At 40.4% G+C, this 25,435-nt stretch overlaps 1 protein-coding gene and 1 long non-coding RNA gene across 3 annotated transcripts in view; both read right to left on the minus strand.

Annotated features, from left to right (window-relative positions):
* Positions 1–25,430, minus strand: part of LOC139186467 (uncharacterized) — a 34,193-nt gene extending 8,763 nt beyond the window's left edge. The window contains exon 1 of the long non-coding RNA XR_011570023.1: positions 65–25,430. This is a non-coding gene — a long non-coding RNA (uncharacterized lncRNA). The remainder of the gene's footprint in view (positions 1–64) is intronic.
* RSU1 (Ras suppressor protein 1) overlaps positions 1–25,435 on the minus strand; it is a 204,845-nt gene that overhangs the window by 72,438 nt on the left and 106,972 nt on the right. The gene's annotated exons all lie outside the window — the stretch shown is intronic.

Genomic DNA, 25,435 nt, shown 5'->3' on the forward strand with positions numbered 1-25,435 from the left:
TCTTGCTTGTCCTCCTCCTCCTCATTCTTGCTTGTCCTCCTCCTCCTCATTCTTGCTTGTCCACCAGGAGTCTGAACAAGGCAGAAGTGCTGGTATTTAATAGTACTGTCTGTTTTAGCACACAGACTGAGAGAGGTCCTCAGAAAGTGGAGCTTGATCACAAATGGCTTCTAAGTCAAAATACTAAATTATAAAACTAGGGCCCAGATAAAGCAGTTCCTATTCAGGCTTATGTAATATGAGTCAAGTCAATAAACTGTTTTCTAAAGCTGACCAAGTGAACATTTGCTTCTCATTGCTTAAGTAAGGATGGAAATTTTGATGTATTTTAAATTACAGAGGAGAGCATAGGGACTAGCAGATTTGGCCTGGCACCTAAAAGGGGGGGAAACAGAGTTCATTCAATGATTCCCATGTGTGCTACACAACTGTACATGCCAAGGACTCATCTTTATTCCACAACAAGATACAGAGTATAGGCAGTCCACCTCTGACAAATTCCTTAAATCAGCCAGCAATGGCTACATATGGACATAAATTGATAAGTGGATCCTACCTCTTCACAGCAAAAAGTCCACCAATTAGAATAATCTGTTGCTGCCAAGTCTTAAGAGGGGTTGACAGGTTGGTGACTGGTCAGGGCAGAGGCCCAGAAAAGACTTACTCAGAAAGAACTCTTCCCTCTAGACTAAATTGGCCTTTTGAATGCTAGCACATAAAACCTCTTCCCTATTATATATCTCTCCACTTAGGGGTATCTAGAAGTCTCAAATTCAGTATTTTTGTAAGACCAAATTCATCTTTCATGCCCTCTTGCCTTGTGTCCTCCCTTTCTTTCAGCATTCCATTGGTCAGCACCATGGATAGCTCCATAGGAACCACTGGCTCCAATTAAGACTGGAGTGAAAGAATCTTTTTATAGTTTCTTTCACTACAGAAAGAAACTATAGTAGGGGGAAACCTGAGGTGGAATGAATGGAATCTGAACTATGTTTCTTTCTTTTTTAAGGTCAAGTAGTGTGATAAAAACTATACCATCCTCACAATTTTATGATACTGGCATTAATAATTCTTATATCATATTTAAAATTGTTTTAACTTTCTTTGGGAAAATACTACCCATACACTAAAGTCAAGAGAATAACCAAAGTCATTAGGGACCCACCATCAGCTTCAAAAATAATCTACTAGAATCATGTCTTGTTTCATTAATTTTCACTTCTGTCTCTCTCCCCCGGCTCCACTATTTAGATTCTTTTGAAGCAAAATCTCAGAAGTTACATTGGTTCATCATTCATTAAAGTATATAACCACAAACTATTATCACATAAAAATTAGTGATTCTTTAATATAATCGAATACCCAGTATATAAATTTCCTAATAAGCTCAAAATATCTTTAATACCTGGCTTGTTTGAATGAGATTTTTAAAAAGCATGTTGGAGATGCTGTAGTTATTCTTCTTGTTGATATTCAAACCATCCTATTTTTGGCCAATGGGAGTCCCTATGTTGTATCCTGGGTTCTTCTGACACAGTCTTTGACAGCTTCCTTGCTTTCTGAATAGAAAAGATATTTCAGGCTCTTAACAGAGGCCTGGAATTAGCCATTGTTCTAAGGATCACAGAATTCTGTTAGTGATAAATGGTATTTAGGAAAAAGATCCAGGAACTTGAGGGTGTTTGTTGCTACTATGTCAGTCATTTTTTTCTGGGCTTATTCAATGGACAGAAAAAGAAAAAGAAAAAAAAAAACTTTTTAAAGTAAAAAAAAAAAAAATTCATCATGGAATCTCACTATATTTCCAAATCAAATTTAGGACTCTAAGATAATTAACTTCTTTCATTTTCTATCTCTTTTCTCTTTGGGTAAAAATCCTAGTCCCCCAATATCAACATAATATAATTCATATAATTATAAAAAACACAAGGGAATGAAGCTAAAAGAGGCATTAAAATCAAACTGCTCAAAATCAGCGATAAAGAGAAAATCTTAAAAACAGCCAAGCTTGGGAAAAGGTTACAAACAAAGGAACAAAGATAAAGATACAGCAGATTTCTTGTCAGAAACAATGCAAGGGAGAAGATAATAGGAAAAAACTTTTAATGTCCTGAAAGACATAACTAAGATTCTATACCCAGTGAAAGTATCTTTCAAAAATGGAAGGTGAATTAGAGAGTATTGCAGATATATAAAATCTGAAAGAATTAATACATGGCAGACCTAAGAGATAAAAAAAGTTAAAGGAAGTCTTTAAGGTAGAAAAAAAATTATACTAAACAGAAATATGGATTTACACAAAGGAATGAAAAGCACTAAAAATACAAAATATGCAGCTAACCATATAAAATGCTTTATCTTTATTCATATCTCTATAAAAGAGAGTTTACTGTTAAAGATAATAAAAATACAATTATGTAAAGTTTAAAAATAAAATAAAATTTTTAAAAAAGATAATAAAAATAAAATGTGGAGTTTATAACTTTAATAGAAGTAAAACATATGACAACAAAAACATAAAGCCTGGGAGATGGGAAATGAAAGTTCACTATTTTACGGTTCCTAAAATGTATGTGAAGTGGTATAATGTCATTGTGAAATATCACAGATGTAAACTGTAACCCCTAAAGCATATACTAAGATTGCAGAATGAAAGATTATAGTTAAAAAGCCAACAAAGGAGATAAAACAGTGTCTTAAAAAATACAACAGTCCAAAAGACACAAAAGAAGGGTGGGAGGAAGATGAAACAAAGAGGAAAAAGGGGGAGAGATTCAAACTCACCTGTGGAACAAATCATATTAGGTCTAACTGATCAAATTATCTGAATTAAAAGGCAAAGATTGTCAGCTAAGATGAAAAAGAACTATATGCGGTCTGTAAAAAATTCACTTCAAATATAGCGATAAATAGGTTAAGAGGAAAAGAATGGAGAATTATTTACCATTCTAACATGAATCAAAATAAAGATAAGGTGGCTTCACTGACAGCTGACTAAGTAGATTTCTGGCCAAATAATATAACTAAGACTAGAGAAGTTCACTGCATAATGAAAAAAGAATCAATTCATTAAGAGGACATAATTCAAAACATTTATAAATCTAATTACAGAGCTTCCAAATATATGAAGTGAAAACTGACAGAACTGAAAAGAAATAAATCTGTAATTACAGTCTAAGATTTCAATACTCCTGTCTCAATAACTGCTAGAACAATTAGAAAAATCAGTGAAGATATAAAGAATTAACACAATCAACACTGTACAAAAACAACTGATATCCACATGCAAATATATGAACTTCGATCCATACCTCACACCATATACAAAGATTAACTAAAAACGCATTGTAGATCTAAATGCAAAACCTACAATTATAAAGCCTGTGAACTAAAACAAAGGAGAAAATTACGCTAACTTGCATTAGGCAAAGAACACTCAGCTGCTGCTGCTGCTGCTGCTAAGTCGCTTCAGTCATGTCCGACTCTGTGCGACCCCATAGACGGCAGCCCACCAGGCTCCCCCGTCCCTGAGATTCTCCAGGCAAGAACACTGGAGTGGGTTGCCATTTCCTTCTCCAATGCATGGAAGTGAAAAGTGAAAGTCAAGTCGCTCAGTCACGTGGGACTCTTAGCGACCCCATGGACTGCAGCCTACCAGGCTCCTCCGTCCAACGGGATTTTCCAGGCAAGAGTACTGGAGTGGGGTGCCATTGCCTTCTCCGAGAACACTCAGACATGACACCAAAAGTACAATCCAGAAAAGAACAAGCTAATACACTGAAATCAACACAATGTAAAAGTTTTATTTTTCAAAAGACACTGCTAGGAGAATGAAAAGGCAAACACAGAAATGGAGAAAAGCTTTGATAAGCATATACCTGATAGAGGATTCATATCTAGAACCTCAAAACAATAAGAAAAACTATTCCATTTCAAAAAATAGATTTGAATAAACATTTCATGAAGTAAATGAATCACAAAAGCTCAACACCATTATTCATCAGATAAATGTAATTGAAAACCATAATGAGAACCCACTGGAAAAAATAAAATTGAAAAAAAGATCATACCAAGTGTGAAGGAGGATGTGGAAGAGCTGGAACACTAAGACATTGCTGGTCAGTATATAAAAAGACACCATCACTTTGAAAATGGTTTGGCAGGTACTGAAAAAACTAAATCTGTACCTGCCATATTAAACCCAGTGAAAAGTGAAAGTCACTTAGTCGAGTCCAACTCTTTCTGACTCCATGGACTATACAGTCCACAGCATTCTCCAGGCCTGAACACTGGAGTGGGTACACTTTCCCTTCTCCTAGGGATCTGCCCCAACCCAGGGATCAAACCCAGGTGTCCCGCATTGCAGGTGGATTCTTTACCAGCTGAGCCACAAGGAAAGCCTGACAGCATATTAAAACACAGAGGCAATGCTTTACTGACAAAGGTCCATAGTCAAAGCTATGGTTTTTCCAGTTATCATGCATGGATATGAGAGTTGTACCATAAAGAAAGCTGAGTGCTGAAGAATTGATGCTTTTGAACCATGGTGTTGGAGAAGACTCTTGAGAGTCCCTTGAACTTCAAGGAGATCAAACCAGTCAATCCTAAGGAAATCAGTCCTGAGTATTCACTGGAAGAACAGATGCTGAAGCTCCAATACTTTGGTCACCTGATGTGAAGAACTGACTCATTGGAAAAGACCCTGATGCTAGGAAGGATTGAAGGCAGGAGGAGAAGGGGACAACAGAGGACGAGATGGTTAGATGGCATCAGACTCGATGGACTTGAGTTTGAGCAAGCTCCGGGAGTTGGTGATGGGACAGGGAAGCCTGGCATTCTGCAGTCCATGGGATTGCAAAGAGTTGGAAATGACTGAGCAACTGAACTGAACTGATACTGCCATAAGGACCACCCATTCTACTCTGAGGGATTACAGGGACAGAACTTGTTCCGTCAAAAACTTGTACACATATCTCTTTCAATTCTGGTTTCCTCAGTGTGTATGCCCAGCAGTGGGATTGCTGGGTCATAAGGCAGTTCTATTTCCAGTTTTTTAAGAAAGAGACATGTGTACCCCAGTGTTCATCGCAGCACTGTTTATAATAGCCAGGACATGGAAGCAACCTAGATGTCCATCAGCAGATGAATGGATAAGAAAGCTGTGGTACATATACACAATGGAGTATTACTCAGCCATTAAAAAGAATACATTTGAATCAGTTCTAATGAGGTGGATGAAACTGGAGCCAATTATACAGAGTGAAGTAAGCCAGAAAGAAAACACCAATACAGTGTGCTAACGCATATATATGGAATTTAGAAAGATGATAACAATAACCCTGCATATGAGACAACAAAAGAGACACTGATGTATAGATCAGTCTTATGGACTCTGTGGGAGAGGGAGAGGGTGGGATGATTTGGAAGAATGGCATTGAAACATGTATAATATCATATATGAAACGAGTTGCCAGTCCAGGTTTCGATGCACGATACTGGATGCTTGGGTCTGGTGCACTGGGATGACCCAGAGGGATGGTACGGGGAGAGAGGAGGGAGGAGGGTTCAGGATGGGGAACACGTGTATACCTGTGGCAGATTCATGTTGATATATGGCAAAACCAATGATATTTGGCAAAACTAATACAATATTGTAAAGTTTTAAAAATAAAATAAAATTTACAACCAAAAAAAAAAATAAAATAAAATAAAAATAAAAATAAAAAACTTGTACACTAAAGCTGATGGAAGCTTTATTTTCCCCAAACTGGAAACAACCCAAATATCCATCAACAGTCAACTTGATAAGTCATATCCACTCAATGGATTACTATTCAAAAATAAAAGAAACGAATGACTGAAACATACAACGATTCTCAAGATTAATTATGTTGAATGTAAGGAACTTAAAAAAAAAAAGAGTACACATGTGAAAGTTGCTCAGTAGTGTCCAACTCTTCGTGATCCCCATGAACTATACAGTCCATGAGATTCCCCAGGCCAGAACACTGGAGTGGGTAGCCTTTTCCTTCTCCAGGGGATCTTCCCAACCCAGGGACTGAACCCAGGTCTCCTGCATTACAGGCAGATTCTCTACCAGCTGAGTCACAAGGAAAGCCCTTGTGTATGTATGTTACATACATATATACACACACACATATATACTGAGTTGGCCAAAAAGTTCATTCTAGTTTTTCCACATCATCTTACAGAAAAACCTGAATGAACTTTTTGGCCAACCCAATAAATAAAAAACCCTCTACAAAATGCAAACCAAGGTATAGTTAGAAAGTAGGTCAGTGGTTGTCTGAGGATTGGGGGAAAGATGGGGAAGGGCAGGAGGGAGGGACCTGGAACACAGGAAAACTTGGGCTTCACTATCCTGATTGTGGTGACAGTCCCTGGGCAACCTGTGGTTCTCTTTTGTAAAGGAGGCAGCTACGTTTATTTTCGAAAGCAGAGATTTTGGCATAATGTAAACAGAGCAGCGATGCTCTCTCTCTCTCTGCGTGTGTACGTGTGTTCAGTCGCTCAGTCATGTCTGACTCTTTTGAGACCCCATGGACTATATAGCCCGCCAGGCTCCTCTGTCCACAAGATTCTCCAGGCAAGAACACTGGAGTGGGCTGCCATTTCCTCCTGCACTGACTGTATGTGGATTCTTTACCACTGAGCCACAGGAGAAACCCCTCTCTCTCAGTGCACATAATCAAAACTCATTCACAGGACTTCCGCATCTTAGGAAAAATACCTCAAATGTCTTCTTTTGTCATTAACACTTAATTAACAATGAACATCTCACCAGGATTTTGTTAGAAATAGAGAACATTAATACAACCTGTGAGAAAATTTAGTTTTGAATTTGGAATTGGTGTCCTGACAGGATCCTTCTGTGTGTAGTTGCTTAGTTGCTCAGTCGTGTCTGACACTTGTGACCTCATGGACTGTAGCCCACCAGGCTCCTCTGTCCATGGGATTCTCCAGGCAAGAATACTGGAGTGGGTTGCCGTTTCTTTCTCCAAGGATCCTTCTGACCCAGGAATCAAATCTGCATCTCCTGCATTGGCAGGTGGATTCTCTATGGTAGAGGAGCCCAGTATTTCCCCAAGCACACCCACACCTCCACGTCACTCCTCCTCCCTCTGTTGGGCATCTCCTAAGTCTGACTGCTCCTCAAATGCCACAGGCAGGGGGATAAGTAATGACACACCACCTGCTGCAGGCGAGGGCTCCTTCTCAATGCAGCTGAACGGGAGTCCTCTGGTTCCTTGAGTGATGTCAAAGGGATTCCTTCTGGCCTTTCACATCTAGGTTTTTAGGTTCAGAGTTGTTTTTCTGACTTGTCAACAAAACATATTTTGAAGGCTGGGAGGAGAGGCTGTCTCCCTCTCTTGTCCTCTTTTCTTTGATGTTTATTCTTTAGTAATTACTATGGTTCAAAGCCTGCCAAGTCACCTTCAATAGACTCTTTCACAATATCCTGATGGAGGATAAAGCAACACCTGTGTTCTAAGGTAAAGCAGCCAAAAGCTAAGTCCTCCATGCACAGGTGTATGGTAAAGGATGGCGGGGTGGCTGATGCAAAAACAAAACCAAGCTCATGGGCAGAGTCCAGGGCAACTAACCACTTGCAGCTCTGGGATTTTCCCCCACTATCACCTCCTAAACTTCCATGTGTGGAGTTTCTTTCAAAGTCCAGCTAAGGGCTTCCCTGGTGATTCAATGGTAAAGAATCTGCCTGCCAATGCAGGAAACATTGGTTTGATCTCTGGTCTGGGAAGATTCCACATGCCAAGGAGTAACTCTGCCCAGGGACCATGGCTACTGAGCCCACGTGCCACAACTACTGAAGCCCGTGTGCCCCAGAGCCTGTGCTCCACAACAAGAGAAGCCCCTGCAACGAGAAGCCCACGCACCACAACTACAGAGCAGCACCCACTCACTGCAACTGGAGAAAAGTCTGTGCAGCAATGAAGACTCAGCAAGGCCAAAATAAATAATTATATATGTATCAGAAAACACAAAACCAAAGCCCAGCTGCAAAGATCTGGTAGATGAGGTGAGAAGTAGCTGGCTGGGGAAGGCTGCAGCCTTGGCAACATCACAAACTCTTGGGTGATGGAAGCGGCTCTAATAATATCATGAAGTCGAAGCAATTCAGACGTAAGAGGAAAAGGGAAATGTGAAAAACGTGTAACGGCTGTGCAACGTGCAGTTTAAAGACAATTTCCTCCAGCAGAAATGTCTACACGGCAGGCTACAGTGTACAGCTGAAAGAACAATTCCCATTCATCAAGTCTTCTGAGGGCCGACCAGGTGCCAGGTGCCATCAGAGGCTCCTGGGGACACAGCAGTGCTCTCAACTACGGCCCTGCTCTTACAGGAACCTCCCGTCTAGGAGGAGGCAGAAAAAATAAAGTTAGGGGCAGGGTGCGTAATGGGGTCTGTTTTAGGCAGAATGACATGGAAAGTGCTTTGGTGACAAGGTGCTGATTTTGAATGAGAAGGAGGGGTAGCCGAAGGCCACTGAGAAACTGAATACAAGGGTAAAGCTGTTTGTGTTAAAAGACAAATATTAGTGTCTAAGAAAATAAACAGGGAACAGACGAAACCTCAGAAGGTCGCAAAGGCATACCTTGTTTTATCTCGCTTTCACAAATGACATTTGTCACAAACTGAAGGTCTGTGGCAGCCCCACATGGAGCAAGTCGATGGGCGCCATCTTCCCAACAGCATTTGCTCACTTCCTGTCTCCGGGTCACATTTTGCTAATTCTCACAGAATTTCAAGCTTTTTCATTATTATCATATTTGTTATGGTGATCTGTAATCAGCACTCTTTGGTGTTACTGTTAAAACCTGCTGAAGGCTCAGAGGATGGTTAGCATTTTTTAGCAATGAAATACTTTTTTAACTTTTTATTTTATCTTGGAGTATAAGATGATGAACACTCTGTAACAGTTTCAGGAGGACAGCAAAGGGACTCAGTCATACATATGCATGTTGCCATTCTCCCCCAAACTCTTCTCCCATCCAGGCTGCCACATAACATTGAGCAGTTTCCTATACTATACAGTAGGATGGAGCCTGTTGGTTATCCATGTTAAATATAGCAGTGTGTACATGCCGATTCTATAGTGCCTAACTACTCCTTCCCTCATTCTTCCACCCTGGCAAACATAAGTTCATTCTTTAAGTCTGAGAGTCTGTATCTGTTTTGTAAATAAGTGCATTTGCATCATTTCTTTTGGGGCTTCCCAGGTGGCTCAGTGGTAAAGAATATAGCTGCCAAAGAGCAGACGCAGATTAGGGATTAACCGGTAATCCTAAAGGCAATCAGTTCCGAATATTCATTGGAAGGACTGATGCTGAAGCTCCAATACTTTGGCCACCTGACACGAAGAAATGACTTACTGGAAAAGACCTTGATGCTGGGAAAGACTGAAGGTGGGAGGAGAAAGGGACGACAGAGGATGAGATGGTTGGATGGCATCAGTGACTCAATGGACATTGAGTTTGAGCAAGCTCTGGGCCTTGGTGATGGACAGGAAAGCCTGATTTGCTGCAGTCCATAGGGTCGCAAAGAGTCGGACGCAACTGAGCAACTGAACTGAATCAAATCAGCCACCTGTAAAACCAGGTCCCCGTCCTGTATTCCCTACAGGGGTCCTGAAGCAGTGTCTTTTTCCCCCAGCTATTCAGTTCCTGAAAGACTGTTTTCTGTATCACCTCTGATTCCCCTTATGTGGATGGTTCCAGAATGACAAATACAAATCTACATTCCTGCCAGTAACCTGGATGGTCTGGTCAGTGTGTATTCATCCACTGAAGGCCGCACATTTATGCTGTTTTACAGTTAGACTTCAGTTAATGTGCTTTTGAGGCTATGACCTTTCTCTCCCATAGCTGTACATACAGAATCCAAATTGGGAAAAGAGCACGTCAAGGCTGTATATTGTCACCCTGCTTATATAACTTATATGCAGAGTACATCATGTAAAATGCCAGGCTGGATAAAGCACAAGCTAGAATCAAGATAGTCAGGAGAAATATCAATAACCTCAGATATGCAGATGACACCACCCTTATGCCAGAGAGTGAAGAAGAACTAAAGAGCCTCTTAATGAAAGTGAAAGAGGAGTGTGAAAAAGCTGGCTTAAAACTCAACATTCAGAAAACTAAGATCATGGCATCTGGTTCCATCACTTCAAGGCAAATAGATGGGGAAACAATGGAAACAGTGATAGACTTTATTTTCTTGGGCTCCCAAATAACTGCAGATGGTGACTGCAGCTGAAGTTCGAAGATGCTTGCTCCTTGGAAGAAAAGCTATGACCAACCTAGAGAGCATATTAAAAGCAGACATTACTTTGCCAACAAAGGTCCAGCTAGTCAAAGCTATGGTTTTTCCAGTAGTCATGTATGGATGTGAGAGTTGGACCATAAAGAAAGCTGAACACCAAAGAATTGATGTTTTTGAACTGTGGTGTTGGAGAAGACTCTTGAGAGTCCCTTGAACTGCAAGGAGATCAAACCAGTCAGTCCTGAGGAAATCAGTCCTGAATATTCATTGGAAGACCAGATGCTGAAGGTAAAATGCCAATACTTTGGCCATCTGATACGAAGAACTGACTCACTGGAAAAGACCCTGATGCCTTTTGGAAAGGAAAGATTGAAGGCAAGAGGAGAAGGGGACAACAGAGGATAAGATAGTTGGATGGCATCACTGACTCGATGGACATGAGTTTGAACAAGCTCCAAGAGTTGGTGATGGACAGGGAAGCCTGGTGTGCTATTGTCCAAGGGGTCACAAAGAGTCAGACACAACTGAGTGGACTGAACTGAACATACAGGATTATCCACAGGTTTATTACATGGCTCGTGATCTCACATTGGCGGGTCTTCATCTTCTTGTCTGACTCACTCTGCCTGCAAGGAACCTAGCAGGATTTGATTCAAGAACTAGAAAAGTTGAATGATCATGAATGAATTGCTAAGCCTCATATACTGACTTCTCTTTGAGAGTTCAACATAAACTTAGCATTTCCTCCCTTTCTTTCCTGATGTTACCCAAAAAGCAACAAGGTGAATATGAGACATTGTTCTTTTTTTTAATTTTTATTTTACATTGGAGTCCTGCTGATTAACAATGTTAAGTCTGTTTCAGGCGCACAGCTAAGTGATGCACGCACCTATTCTTTTTCAAATGTTTCTTCCGTATGTCATTGCGGAATATTTAACAGAGTTCTCTATGCCATAAAGTAGGTCCTTGTTGGCTTTCTACTCTAAATAAAGCAGTGTGTACATGTCAATATATTTTGATTTCTGGCTCTACGACTTGGGTAAACTATTGGCCCTTTTACATTACTAACCGGAGGCCTTCACTCATCTGAAAGCCGGGCAAACACCCACATCTATCTCATGGAATCAAGAGATCCTCGTAGATGAAGCCTGCAACGAACCTACCAGGGCCTGGAACACTGCAGGAAGTCAATGGAAGTGAATTCTCTCTTAGTGTAACTGAGGCAACTTCTGTCACTACTCACTGATCCAGCTGGATGTTAGTATACGAATACAAAAAAAAAAAAAAAAAAGGATACTGAAAGTATCTGACTCTATCATGCATCTGAATTTTTCTTAGTAAAAGTTGCTTAAGATTCTTAGTATTTCAGCCACAGTAAAACCAACACTCATGTATTGCAGAATGCACTCGTGTAGGTGTGTTAGTCACTCAGACACGTCTCTTTGTGACCCCATGGACTGTAGGCTGCCCAAGTTCCTCTGTCCATGAGATTCTACAAGCAAGAATATTAGAGTAGGTTACCATTCTTTTTTCCAGGGGATCTTCATAACCCAGGGATTGAACCCTGGTCTCACGCATTTCTTTACCATCTGGGCACCAGGGGAGCCCTCATATAGTGGTCTCACAGCCTTAATTCTCCGACCAGGGTCAAACTCACGTGCCCTGCAGTCGAAGGTGGATTCTTAACCACTTGACCACCAGGAAAGCCCCTCACATGGTGGTCTTGAAGGAACCTTTTCCCCACACACCATTATTTCTTTTTCTAACCATGCTTCAGTACAAAATTAGTGAAGGATATTTTTATTCAATCAGCTTGATGACCAGTATCTTTCTTGTCGCCCTGTCTTATTAAATACACTTGCAAAAATGAAGCAGAAGGTGGTCTCAGAAAACTTACAATATTACAGTTTCAAGATTTTAAGTATTTCAAAATAAAAACTTTTATTGACAAAATTTACATCCCTTAGGAATTATCTAGAATTTAGCACCAAAAGAAATTTCCTAGTTGCAAGACACATTCTATTAAAAGATCACCACTCACGCAGTTTCTATTGAGAATGCACAAAAACAGATTAAAGATGCTCCTAATCTCACATAAACAGTCTGAAACACACACGTCATCTTTGCTTACAGCCAAAAAAACTAAACATGAGAGAAGAATTAAAACAAAAAAAATCCATGCCTCATATATGGGAATCTGAGGCTCAGTTTCTTCCTCTAATATAATCAGTTTTTACAAGATCCATTCTTCCATATTTCAAATCCTCTTGTGACCTTAAAAATATCTTTTCTAAAAGCTTACCTTTCAATCCCTTAAAATCTAAGGTGGGAAAATATCCCAATATAAAGAAACTCAAAGAAGAAGTAAGTCTTGTTTTTTTTTTTATTTTCCTTTGTCTCTTTTGCTATGTCTTTGTGATGACCTCCTTTCCCCATGTCACACTGGGACCTGCAGGAAAACTGGATTGTTACAGATTCCTTCAAGGATATAGGAAAATCTGATGCAATCTGAGAGGTGTTAGAAACAAAGCAAGATTTCACAATGCTTAAGCCAAGAACAGGGAGGGTGGATGTGTGAAGTGAGAGATCTTCTCTCGAGCTCTCACTTAAAAGTCTCTTTCCAAGACTCAGTATACATATTTGTGAGGTGATGTGACCCTGAAGGTTTCGACTGTACCTCGATTTAGAAAGACCAATCAGAATGGATGATTCCACTCAATCTAGACAGATAAATGGAAAGGGGGCATACAATAAACACAACCAATTACACAGTTACATTCTTTGTGGTTTCTTCCTTCGTAACTTCATGGGCTGTGTAGGTTAATTTTTTTTTTTTTATTTTGCCGGAGCAGCATGCAGGATCCCCAACCAGGGATCGAACTCGAGGCCCCTGCATTTAAAGTGCAGTCTTAATCACTGAACCCCAGGGAAGGACCCCCTGCTTTTTTTCTCCTGCAAGTTACATTTTTTAAAAAATAACCTATTCAACAATGAATACATGTAGAAAATGGAACATTCAATAGGTACCAAAGGGTGAAGTATGAAAAGAATGTGACCTCCCTCCCTGTCTCAGGCATCAAGCTTCCCCCACTTGGGATAACCACCTGTCCTGGTTTGCTCTGTGTTCCTCAGCAACATCCCCAACATTCACAATCAAAACCACACACTCCACAGGCCCGGTAAAACACTCCCTTGATGGACAAAGAGAAGACACAGATCCACAGATTCACAGAGAGGAAGGTCTCCCTTTCAGATATAACTCCTTCATTTCTGAAGTTAAGCAACGGTTTCATTTCCAATATGAGAAGCGTGGGCAACAAGATCGACACAAACAATGCAAAACCACTGTGAAGACGGCATCTTCACTTAGTATGTTGAGGATGCATTTTAATGTCTTGAGGCTTGTTTATTCTGTGCTGGCAAAAACCGAGAATGACAACTTGGTTTCTTCTCAATGTCAGATTGGCTTTTTCCTTTCAGACACTGGGGTGACCTGTCAGGGGCTCTTCTGCATGAGACGGTGGGTCATTCATGTAAGACACTGAGGGTGCCAGGTGCTCTCAATGTGCCCTCAGACATGAGGGAATCTGCAATAGTGCTTCCAAAACCATTAGCTGTTTTTTTTTTTTTTTTTAAAGATTTTGTTTTTATCTGATGAAGACCATTTGTTTTTAAGTCTTTACTGAATTTGTTACCATATTGTTTCTGATTTATGTTTTGGTGTTTGGCCACGAGGCATCTGAGATCTTAGCTCCCTGACCAGGGATCAAACCTGCATCTCCTTCATTGAAAGGCGAAGTCTTAACCACTGGACCAACAGGGAATTCCCCAAAATTAATTTCTTAAAGGAGAGAAAACATGCACTTTTAACTCTTCTTCCCAAATATTGGTAGTATTCACAGAAATATTGAGTTAAAAACTGCTGAAAGCATGCTAAGTCACCTCAGTTGTGTCCAACTCTTTGCGATCCTGTGGACTATAGCCCACCAGGCTCCTCTGTCCATGAGATTCTCCAGGCGATAAAACTGGAGTGGGGTGCCATTCCTTTCTCCAGGGGGTCTTCCCAACCCAGGGATCAAACCCACATCTCTTCTGTAACCTGCACTGGCAGGCAGGTTCTTTACCACTAGCGCCACCTGGGATAATGAGCTTAGCACAATGTCTGTCACATGGTAAATAGTCACTGTTCATAATTACTACTACTATTATTAAAACTAGCAATTGAATATTAAAATTGCTATCAAGCAAAAAGATTCAGAAGAAAGATGATAAAAGGAACCTAGATTAAATGGGCAGTAGGGAAACCCTTCAGAGAAGGCAATGGCACCCCACTCTAGTACTCTTGCCTGGAAAATCCCATGGATGGAGGAGCCCGGCAGGCCGCAGTCCATGGGGTCGCTAGAGTTGGACACAACTGAGAGACTTCACTTTCACTTTTCACTTTCATGCATTGGAGAAGGAAATGGCAACCCACTCCAGTGTTCTTGCCTGGAGAATCCCAGGGACAGGGAAGCTTGATGGGCTGCCGTCTATGGGGTCGCACAGAGTCAGACACGACTGAAGCAACTTAGCAGCAGTAGCAGCAGCAGGGAAACCCTTGGAAAGAAAGGTTTCTGAAGAAGCAATATTTAACATGATTCTTGAAGAATAACTGGACATTCAGCAGGTAATATGAGGAAGGAACATTCCAGGCAGAGAAAACAGCACTGATGGCGAATTGAGGTAGAAAGGTAGATTGTATTTTTAATGGAAAGTAACCCAGCCTTGTGGTTCTGGGTTCATCCCCAGTGGATCTCCATCAGGGCTCTTCTGTGGCAGCCCAGCTCCTATTTCAGAGAAGGTGATGGCACCCCAGTCCAGTACTCTTGTCTGGAAAATCCCATGGACAAAGAAGCCTGGTAGGCTGCAGTCCATGGGTTCGCTAAGAGTCAGACGCGACTGAGCGACTACACTTTGACTTTTCACTTTCATGCACTGGAGAAGGAAATGGCAACCCATTCCAGTGTTCCTGCTTGGAGAATCCCAGGGACAGAGGAGCCTAGTGGGCTGCCATCTATGGGGTCGCACAGAGTCCGACACGACTGAAGCGACTTAGCAGCAGCAGCAGCTCCTATTTGGTCACTACCAAGGTCTTTCTGTCCCACAGGATAGTGAGATTCTGGGACACTCTCAACAGGGCTAGAGTGATAGAAAAACTCCCCTCCAAGCAGCTCATCTCACAGAACAAAGACCCAAGTCTTTGATTATATCATCGGAATCATTCTATCAAGACAGTGCCAGGAACACGGGAGACAGAGCTTGCATCTCGTATTTGCCAGGAGGTGCACATGGAGCCCTAGCCATAGCAAAGGCAATCTGTCGACTGCTACTTCCACACGCCATTTCACAGAGCTCAAGTCTAGCCATTTTGTCCCAAAGGAAAGGACTGAGACTTGATGTCTTAAGGCTGGATGACAACTGTAATGAAATTCCGAAGAAAATGTAGATACTGTTTTCAAAGAAAAGCGATAAGCTTAACCCTGGAACCTGATGTTTCCTACCTTCTGTATATATTGTGCTTCTCAGTCTTACAGTCAGACCACACACAATATTCTACTGGAGAAAAATAAAGAGAAAAGGTTTTACCTAAGAAGATGACTTGCACCCTGCTGGGTTGGTGCATGAAATTATGAGTAAGCGCGCTGATACTGGCTGTAAATATAACACATAACCGACAAAAAAGCACATTCTTAAACGATCCTTTACATGCCACTTTTTCTACCCTATTAAGATGCTCGTTGTTTCTTTGATTTATCTGATAATAAATTTTTGATGACTGGTAAGTCTCATAAAATTGCTCTGGTGCTGACTACACTGATTAATAAGTCTGAAGAATCGAAAGTGTCAGGAATTCATGTGTATGAATAAGTTACTGCCAAACATATATTAGGGATTCCATAAAATATAGAATAAAAAAGGTTGATCTGGTCATTTTAGCTTGTATCTGTTTTCCTGTAACAATTTACATTCAGAGTCATCATCATCTTCCATGGCCTTAAAAGAAAAAAAAAATCAATAGAGTAAAATCCACATGGGGGCAAAATCAAGAATAAAACTAAAATAAAAAAATAATGAATTGTTACAGACAATCAAACATGTTTCCCAGAAAAACAGAGAATTGAGAATTAGAACTCATTGCTGAGGTGACTCTTAGAGATGACCCAGTTTGAATCTCTTTCCTTTAAAATGGCAAAGCTGAAAATGGGTGTGATGAAGTTATCTGCCCCTGACCAAAGTGGGATTGGGAGCCACCTTTAAGATCAATGCTCCAAGAACAGACTTTTTTTTCCCTCTGTCTCCTCGCAGGTCCCAGCAAAGTCCATCACTGGCTATTTACGCCAGGGTGCATTATCTGAAAACATGCTCTCCATGTCTGATCTGCCCTGCACTGCAGAAGCTAACCAGCTTTAGTTACATGAGAAGGGAATTCAGTGCCCTGGCCTTAGTAGTCTCAACCATGTCCAGTTAAGACCCCAGAAATCTCCTGAGACAAGGTTGCAAGATGGGATAAAAGGGCTCCAAATGTGGTTACTGAAACCCCAAGATAGAAGAAGAAATCCCTGATTTCTTCACATCGTACAGGGCAAAACACCAGTAGCCACCAGGCAGGACCACAAAGCAGAGAGAAAGACGATTCCACATCTACCACTCAGGGCCCCAGAGCAAGAAGCCACCAGGAGCACAGAGGCACCCCCACCCCTGTGCTGCATCTTCTAGCCACAGATTCCTGCGAAAGGTAACAAGGCAAGGTCCGATGGTGGGTGCTCTGTGGAACTCTCCCTTCTTCAACTGTCTAGCTGAATTCAACAAAGTAGAACATTCTGTAAGCTGCCCTTCACTCCCAAGGGATCTTCAGATTCTAACCAGCTTCTGTTTCAACACAGTCTGTTCTTAAAGAATGATTACAAATAAAAACACTGACCCCTCTGCCAAAACAGAACCTAACCTTGGTGTCCCTAAAAGGAAACAATGGTGAATCCTTGTGTTTTGAAAGAAGCTTTTAAGTCTGAAAGCCAAATGCCTAAGAAAGGCATTGTGGCCGGCCATCGGGGAGGGGTGGATTAGACCTCCCAGAGGCATTTAAACACAGATCAGATCAGAGATCAGATCAGTCGCTCAGTCATGTCCGACTCTTTGCAACCCCATGAATCGCAGCACGCCAGGCCTCCCTGTCCATCACCAACTCCCAGAGTTCACTCAGACTCATGTCCATCGAGTCAGTGATGCCATCCAGCCATCTCATCCTCCGTCGTCCCCTTCTCCTCTTGCCTCCAATCCCTCCCAGCATCAGAGTCTTTTCCAATGACTCAACTCTCGCATGAGGTGGCCAAAGTACTGGAGTTTCAGCTTTAGCATCATTCCTTCCAAAGAAATCCCAGGGCTGATCTCCTTTAGAATGGACTGTTTGGATCTCCTTGCAGTCCAAGGGCCTCTCAAGAGTCTTCTCCAACACCACAGTTCAAAAGCATCAATTCTTCCACGCTCAGCCTTCTTCCAACTCTCACATCCATGCATTTAAACACATTTACTGATAAAGAGAATGTGCCTACAGGGAGGCTGTGGGGGCTACAAGAGAAGAAAGACAGGGTGAAACTACAGAGAACTGAATACAGTGGAGTCACAACAGTGTTAGGGGCTGGACTGTGTGGTTACTCTGAATGTGACCATATTTGAAGACTGCAGGGTCTTTATGGGGTAATCAGATTAAACCTTAGAAAAAAACAACCTTGTTCATACCTTGATCTTGAGACTTCTAGAGCTGTTAAGATAATAAATTTCTGCTCAGTGGCTAAAACAGCCAAAATTAGGTAGCAGCAGGAAAAAAAAAAATAAAAGAAGGCAGGGTGCTTACTCAGTAACCCTGCTAAGTAAAATAACCAAAACCTCAATAACAATTTATGTATTTTCTAAACACACACAGTGTCACGGGATGGAGAAAAAAAAAGGATACACATTTTGAAGGTGATGAAACTGTATGGGTTCCAAATGAGACTGTTTGAAAACTACGACAGTAGAACACAACATTGTCTTGACCACAAACTTTTTACATTATGAGTCTTAAAAAATACATATGAAATGATATAGTCAAACACAAGAGAACAAAATCTAGAGGGTTCTTTCCTTAATAGATGATGACTAAATTGGATATCAGTATACGTCAGTGGACATAAAACTCGTATTTATACTTTCTATCTGATTAAGTTGACAAAAATGCCTTTCATAAGATTACTCACTCTAAATCACAGTATCTAACATTATAGGAGAACACTATATTGTCAAAAATTACAAAAAACAAAACCCCAACAATGCCTGAACAGAATAAGAGATCAAAGCTCAATAAAAAATCAGCATGTAATAAAATAAGATATTACCATGTAGAGAATAGAAATTAGACAGTTTTGTTTGATTATAAAGTGCCACTTATTAATTTATCTCTCCAATAAAAACAGCAAAGGCAGGCAATAACTCATCTTAGCTGGACAGAAAGCATCCAGCATTGAACTTGAAGACTGCTGAGAGTTAATAAAGGTTATCAATATGTAGGGTGGACCACGTCTTTGAGTAGGTCAATATTTCATAGTTCGATATGATCATTTCAAGTGAGTATCATTGAAAAATGGAACTCAAAATAGTTATTTTGGAAGAGGAAGTAACCTGACAGATTTCCTTTTTGGAGTGTAGATGGAGCCTAGACTATGTTGATTTTCCTTCTGTCAAGAGGAACAAATTATCTGTATTCTATTTACCTTAAATTGATACTGTAATACATCATATTGTACATTACAGCTGCACAAGACAGGTTGAAGGCAGGCTTGAGAGTCAATATACAAGGAAGGAGGAGATGCACAGTGAAGAGGAGAGACAGACATGATTGTTTTGCTCTTTAAAATCACGCATAAAAGTCTCTTGTGGCATAAGGATCAGAGTAAACATCACTCTTCTTGCCTTGATGGAGCAGTTATGTTTTTTCTCATTTGCCCCTCTAAATTTATTCGCGACTCTTTTCATGGTAACTGCCCTAGTCATGAAATAAAGTGCAAAAAGACCGACAGAGCCTCAGCTCATTGGTTAAACGTGATCCCACAGTGCTCACCCAGCACAAAGTGGCTAGGAGTGACTGCCTCCCAGGACCAGAGAGTGAACGTGCAGACTTGAGGGAGCCTTTTCCGAAGTCTGTACTTGCATCTAAGGCACGTCAGAGTGAAAGACATTTCAGCACACCTATCAAATGGGGTTTCCTGGACACTTTCAGAAATTCCAACTTAGCCTCCTGAAGCTCGTTTCCAAACCCTGGCAGAGTTCACCTTTGACCTTTACAGCTTAAGGGGATGGAGGTTCCCTCTCAAGCTCCAGGTCCACTGGACATGTCAAATGGGCAGCACTGTCCACTTAAAAAACTGAACTGTTTCGCATAAGCTATAAAATTATAGGAAAGCTTCAAAAGGCATGTACATACTTTATACATTGAAGAAATGGACATGCACGAAGAAAAAGGAAAAATACTAACGATCCCTGACGTACATCTGAATAACAGTGCTAAACAACTTAAAAAGAAGAAAAGTTACACTCCTTTTAAATGTAAATTACAGTAAGCAATCTATCAAAAATGGAAGAGAAAAAGAACTGTCCTGCACTCTACCTCACGTAATCTGTTTTCTTCCTTTAGAGGGGAGAGATAAATTTACCAGGGTAATTAATAGCTCATGGCTACACAAAGAAAAGAGATGATGGACCAAGTCAAAGACCAAGGGTGATGTTATGTCCTGTCCTGACCTAACTCAGTAGAATTAACATTTGTCAACTCCTTATACTGGTAACATACTAGCTGGAGAAAAAGGAATTATATGTAATTCTCATCACTGAAAGTTAACATGAGCCCGTGGCGGATTCATGTTGATGTGTGGCAGAACCAATACAATATTGTAAAGTAAAAAAAATTTAAAAATTAAAAAAAAAGAAAGTTAACATGAAATAAGGGACGAGACATGGTACCATCCAAAACACAACATATTTTATGGGTTTCCTTTTTCTCTTTGGTATTTTTTAGCAAGGTTTGTTAAATGAACACATTTGCATGCAAATAGGTCCAGAAATGTCAAAAATTTGAATCATTTTTTGTATTATGGAGGAAATGTGAGAATCCATTTATTAACTTAAAGAAAGAACCACGATCACACATGTAGCATCTATAAAGGAAATATAAATTACCAGGAGCATGATACACAGTCAGCTTTTAAAAACAATCTTTACGTCTGAAGGCTTTAGTTAGGAAAAATTGGTTCTTCTTTTTCATGTCTAATGTAAAGAAACACTGTGCTTCTCTGGCTTAGGTAGAGCTATTTTCAGATACAGTAATAAAAGAGAAAAGTCTCTGTCTTCTTGCGTATCTATTGTCACTACATAAAAGAAGTCCACTAACTGCTAGCAAGGTCCTGGCAGATTAACCCTCTCCTCCAGCCTTCTGTGATATTTATAAAACCATCTGCTTGTTCAGTGCATCCATTTTTACACTTCACCCGACAAATAATGTTTGGAGAGTTTTATTAGAGAGGATTTCCTTCTGCAAAGGGCTGTCTTAAATCAATGGAATCACCTATTAGGTTCAAAATTTTTTAGCCTTTTGGTAGACCAGCTGTATCTATTATGTAAGGACCTTCTAAGTCAGAAGTCATTACAGGATATAGTAGTCAAGAAAGCCCAGGTATGGCTATTCTCAGACAGTAAAGAATTTGCCTGCCAGTGTACAACACACCAGTTTGTGGGTTTGATCCCTGGGTCAGGAAGATCCCCTGGAGAAGGAAATGGCCACACACTCCAGGATTCTTGCCTGGGAAATCCAATGGACAGAGGAGCCTGGCAGGCTACAGTCCATGGGGTTGAAAAGAGTCGGACACGACTGAGCGACTAAACAGTAACAACATGGTCACTCCAGCCTCTAACAGGTTTGCCCAAGGTGCAGAACAAAGGAAGACATTGCCTTAATTGTACAAGTAAAACAGCTTGAGAAACAATATGAAGCAGAATCAAAGTCCTTATTCCTCCTTACGAACTACACAGGATGATTTATTTTGCCAGATTTCCAAGGGAAGAGCAATTTGCCTGCATTTTCCCATCAATGCCCACCACTCCCCAAGCACTGCTTGGTTAAAATGCTTCCATTAAGTAACCTGAATAACAGTATGAATGTCTTTGTATGGGACTGAAAACAGAAAAGCAAGTGTGTGTGGCACCTTTCGATGGACAGCAAAGAAAGTCACAAGATGGGAAGAATGACGGGGAAGGAGCTTTTGAGTTATGCCAACCTGGAAATGAGGCTTTAGGACTGCCAGGCATTACAAATTGCAGCCTTCATGAGAATGCCTGTTTTCCAAATGTCGCTTTCAACCGACACCGTTTCCGCTTAACATTTGTCAAACCTCTTCTTTTGTTAAGAGTTAACATGTCAGCTTTTAAAATGGCTTGCAGTTTCCATCCACCTTCCTTGATGGAAATGTGAAAAGTGTGAGTTACTCCCTTTCACAAAGAATCTTGTCAAAGATCCTGACTCCAATCTGACTTCTCTCGGCGACCAAAAAAAAAAAAATCTGCCTCCTGGAAGCTTAACAAGCGGTGACGATCTGATCATAACTCTGCACAGAAACAGAAGTTACTCGACAATAGCCCGAAAACGCTAACATGCTTGTAGGGTTTGAGCGTCGACATCCAGAAGGAGCCAATTCCTTTGACAGAGGGAATAAGTGACAACGAGCGGGCAACACAATGACACCAGCCAATATGTTCCCTTTGCTGAAAGTAGGATAAATGAACAAAGAGGGAGCTCGTCTGAGGAATCATCAGGATGCGATGAATGCCCCAAATGTACCCCAAAACAACCTCCTGAAGAGTCGCCTCTCAGCACTCTCCCAGCCCACACCTGCCCACATCCCCTCCTGTTCCATCCTCATCCACTTAAATCCCTGCCAAGTATTTTAATTCCTCCTAAACACTGACTTCCCTGTTTTGTTTCAAACATCCATGTCACCTCTTGGAGTCTGTTAAGAGTCTGGAAATGAGATAATTCATCTTCCCTGGACTGTCGCTGCTCGAGACTCTCGGAAGGCCTCTTAGGATGTGCTGGGAACAGGAAGGTCACCTTGAACCTCAACCAGGGACACGAAGGGAAATGAGATGAGCTGGTGAGTTCTTAATGCTCTCATTTAGGTAATGGGTCGATTGGTTAGAAAGGGGAGGAAAAAAAAGGAGATTCATTGGTATTTTAAGTGCCAGAATAAAAAATTAAAATGTGCTTTTATGACAGGCTGAAGATCAATATGTTAAAAAAAGGATTTTTTAATTGGAAGGGGTGTATGTGACTTATATAAAAAGAGATGAGGAAGTGAAGATTAGAAACTACAGGTTTTAGAATAAAGGATCTAAGACTAAGGTACCAAATGAGACATGTGCCTTGTTTAAAAAAATATCAGTGTAACATATAAACTGCCTCCATGCAAGTCATCACATGTACAGCTTTACAAAAGTAGCCAAATATCTGCTAATTAGATTAATTTTTTCAGAGAGTTGAGAAATCCTACAAGTCCTCTAATTATGAAGTGACTACTTAAAAAAAAAAGAATCAAGTTTGATTTCTAGTTATATGAGGATATACAAACATATACTTATTGTTCTAAAAGAGGACCTTAAATTATAAAAATCAGTAAAACATAGTGATGGCATTTTTGCACAAGTATATTTTTTTAAAAAACAGACTGAGCGCTTGAGGCAGTGTCTTACTTGGTTCACAGTCCCTGTTTCTGGCTGGTATGTTGATCAAGGAATGAAGGTCACTGCTCCACTAGGAGAACAGGAGGGCAGAAAGCTGGGATACAGAAAGTGGTTAACATTCTTCTCTTTCCCAAGGAGGAGAGAAGGGGAGAACTCTAAGAGAATTCACTTTAGGGAGGTCCCTGCTCCCAGGAGTTTAATGTCAAGGGCATTCTCCCAGCAGAGGCGCACATACTCTTTTCAAATCAGTGAACAGAGTACTGGCTGGCACCCCTACAAAAAAGGGGACAATGGCTCTCCCATGCTTCTCTAAGCTGTTTCATGGTGATTTAACTGGACAAAAGATAACAGAATTCTCCAAGAGGAAATCATGTAAAATATAAGCCAGTGGGCAAATTGCTTAGATGACTCTGATCCTCCAATATCAAATGCTATTGAAACAGACAAGAATATATACTCCAAACATGTCATGGACTAAGTGGATCACAGATTCCCTTTCAAATAAAGTATCAATAAACTCAGTCAACACCTCTCCTTTATCCAGAATCCTAATGACGTTCAAATAAACAGAAACTGCCTGTAATAGCACATAATTGTGATTCATTGCCTAATGACTCTAATGTACTCAAAATCCATACATTCACAATGTAATCTCTTAAAAATGAAATGAAAATTAGAAGCACTTTCTTATGCACTGTATTCTAATTCTCTGTAAATTCTAAATTAGTGTACTAGTATAAATTCTAAATTAGAGTAGATTTAAAAAGTCATTAACCAGAATAAACAACAGAGTATTCCCCCCAATTCTGGAATAATAGTAGCTTAGTTTTCTGTAGTTATTATGTACAATGTTTTTCTAACAGTACACCACCCTACAAACCAAAGCACTGCATAACCTTCCATTCACTAATGAAACATTAGAGGTTAATCTAAAATTGACGTTAGCAACAATTAAGAATTTAAGAGAAACCAAACGAATAAACAGCTAATTTGCAATTATACTTTCACACATTTTCATGATGAACTAGACAAATTTCCAACCCTGAGCTATGTTCATTTAAAAAAAAAAAACTATGTATAATAATTTCTCATATCTATGTGGTTCATGAAACAATAACACACCCCCTACACATCTTTCATTTTACTCTTTAGTAAGTCTTATGACATAAGATAAATACTAAGATGTCAAAAAAAAATGTTAAGGTATCATCTTAAAAGAAACCTAAACCAGGCCTTCAAGTTGCATTCGTATACAAGGATATGCATCATTTTGGCAATTTCAGTTTATTCTGCTTGAGTATCATTGTTCTTTCACAGTTTACCTTCTCTGTGATTCTGTCTGCTGGAAATATACCAAAAGGAGTCCCAGATGTGTAACCAGGAACATGGCAGCAGGAGGACTCGTACTACCAGGACCACCACTGACCATTCATGGGCCAGGACTCTGCCCTGCCAGTTAAATCTGACCCACTGTTCCAACACAGATTCGGAGAAAGCCGTGTTGAGCTGGGGGGCAGGGGATAGCGCTGATACCCATAGAAAAAAAGGGAGACTCCAAACTGACTTCAGCCTTTAATGATCCCCGAGGTCTTCTCTAAGAGTTGGGATGTTAAAATTCTCACAAGTTGGTACTGGACACAAAAACAGATTCAACTTGACTATGAATTGTTTCAAGTCTTTTGCAGTTGCTTAAAACTAGAGGTGGCTAGGTTTCAGCATTAGACGGTCACTGAAGCACTGAGAGAAATGACCACTTCAATTTGGGGGTGGTGAGCCGGAGGAGCAGAAAATAGTAACAGAAGACACAGTAACAACAGAGCAGGTGGAGGGGGCAGAATTCCTTCTCACCTGAACATACTGAGGAAAAGAGAGGCGGGAATACTTAGGTTTTAATGCTGGACCCCCCAGGGGTGCCCTGGACCAGAGGGAAGGACTTGAAAGATTTTGATGCTGTGACTTAAGCCAGCTGATCCCTCCTCGTTTTCTGTCTTATCTTTTCTCTTAAAGAAGAGAACGATGCTTTCTTAGTACGCTCTACTGATTTTATAAATAAACCACTTAACAATTTCGTTCACAACATTTGTTATTCTCTGCATTCAAAGGAGAAAAGAATATGTTCTGATCTTAATGTGTCTGGTGAATTTCCTTAGTGCCATGAATATTCAGCCAGTTTAATACCTTAAAAGATTTCTAAACAAAACTAGTATAAGTTTCCTTTGACAATGTGAATGAAAAATAGTCTATAAATAAAGACAATTACTATGTCTGGTTGTTAAGCTGGCATAATTATAAATACCATAAAACCAGTCGATTTCAGAAAATCATTGTCTAC

The sequence above is a fragment of the Bos indicus genome, chromosome 13 (assembly GCF_029378745.1).
Source record: "Bos indicus isolate NIAB-ARS_2022 breed Sahiwal x Tharparkar chromosome 13, NIAB-ARS_B.indTharparkar_mat_pri_1.0, whole genome shotgun sequence".
NCBI classification, from domain to species: Eukaryota; Metazoa; Chordata; class Mammalia; order Artiodactyla; family Bovidae; genus Bos; species Bos indicus.